The sequence below is a fragment of the Chiloscyllium plagiosum genome, unplaced genomic scaffold (genome assembly GCF_037043375.1).
Source record: "Chiloscyllium plagiosum isolate Xiang-an unplaced genomic scaffold, Cpla_swu_hap1 HiC_scaffold_21, whole genome shotgun sequence".
Taxonomy (NCBI): domain Eukaryota; kingdom Metazoa; phylum Chordata; class Chondrichthyes; order Orectolobiformes; family Hemiscylliidae; genus Chiloscyllium; species Chiloscyllium plagiosum.
Window position 1 is genome coordinate 97,670,228 of NW_028270159.1, and position 1,707 is coordinate 97,671,934.

Below are 1,707 nucleotides of genomic sequence, written 5' to 3' on the forward strand. Positions count from 1 at the left end.
ACACACGAGACTTTGAGCTAAAGTTGGAAACTGCGACTAGAATGGATGATTCTCTGATTAGCCGCAATGCACACGGACGGAATGGCCTTTTCCCACTTTGTAAATCTTCGAAGACAAGTTGAAAATAATCTGCCACGAAAATGTTCAGAAAGGGTGTTTTATTTACACCAAATACTATAGTATCTATCGCCTTGTCTTGTTATTTATTTGTGAGGATTCGGTGTTCTCAGCACCGTGGCCCGGATCGTATTCCCGCTCATGGAATGGTTGTATTGTTCAGCAAACATATCAGTGTACCAGTACTTCTGCCGATTTTCCGATGCTGGCAGGTCATTGGTTTTGTCCAAAACATTATGAAGGTTAACATAAAACAAATAGCTGCAGCTTCTGGAAATCTGAGCCAAAAACGAAAATTGTTTGAGGAACGCAGCAGGACTGGCAACAGAAACGTCGACTTGCCTGCTCTTCGGATGCTGCCTGACCTGCCGTGCTTTTCCAGCATCACTCTGATCTAAAATCTGATTTCCAGCATCTGCAGTCCTCACTTTTGCCTAGTTCCTTCAGTGTCACTGGTTCCCAATTCAAGTACTCCATCTTTAGCGGTTTCATGTCTGTACCTCCGTGCTGAGGAGTTGAAGAGTGAAGAAAAGTAACTCACCCCCTCCATCTCTGGGGTAATTTGGGACGGAAAATGAATCATGTCACATTGAAATATATCTAGATGTGACTGAATCTTTGTCTTTTATTGGGAACCGTCTCTTTCATTGTAACCATCAGGAAAGAACATTTCGTTCGCCAGAAAAAGAAATGAATATGTCACTAACCTTTGTTTGCTTCAGATCCAAGAATACTCAGATCAATAGCTCCCTTGCTTACCTCTGCTGGTCATGTTCGCAAAGAGATCTAGCAAATTGCCAAGTGTGATTTTCCTTTCAATAAATAATTTTGACTCAGTTTGACTGCAAATATCTTTTCCTACCTTTGTGCTTTCCTTCTTTTACATTGGTGTCTCGCACCTTACAAATGACAGCAAAGGTATGAAAGGAGATGGAAGCATTTAGCTCAAGTCAGCAAGAGCTTTCAATGAGATCACGGCTGATTTGGTCATTGCTCAACCGTGCTGCGCTGTCTGTAGTCATGGCCGAGTGGTTAAAGCGATGGATTAGAAATCCATTGGGGTTTCCCCACGTAGGTTCGATTCCTGCTGGCTACGTTATGAATGCTTTCCTGCTGGAACCGTTTTCGCTCAAAGTTCAGAACACCTATTTTGCAAACCAGGCCAGTAATTTGATTAGACTTGGGAAACGAGCCTGGCCAGGTTTTAGATTCGGAAGTATGTGAGCACTTTGGAGACAGCGATCACAATTCTCTCAGGTTTACTTTCGTGATTGAAAGGGATAGGTGTACTCCACGGAGCGAGAGTTTCATCTGGTGGAAGGGAAATTACGATGTATCGAGGTAAGATTTAGGAAACGTAGAATGTGGTAGGAAACTGCAGGGGGTGAGCACATTAAAAATGTTGAGCTTATTCAAAGAAAAGCTCCTGTGTGTCCTAGATAAGTATGTACCTGTCAGGCAAGTAGGAAGATATAGAACGCGTGAGCCGTGGTTTACTGAGGAAGTGGAATCCCTGGTCAAGAAGAACAAGAAGTCTTATGTTAGGACAAAATGTGAAAACTCAGTTAGAGCGCTCGAGGGTTCCAACGA

General features: G+C 43.1%; 1 non-coding gene across 1 annotated transcript; it reads left to right on the forward strand.

The window, feature by feature from the left end:
• Positions 1-1,131: 1,131 nt before the first annotated feature.
• Positions 1,132-1,213, forward strand: trnas-aga (transfer RNA serine (anticodon AGA)). The gene has a single exon. It is a non-coding gene; the product is annotated as a tRNA-Ser (tRNA).
• Positions 1,214-1,707: the final 494 nt, after the last annotated feature.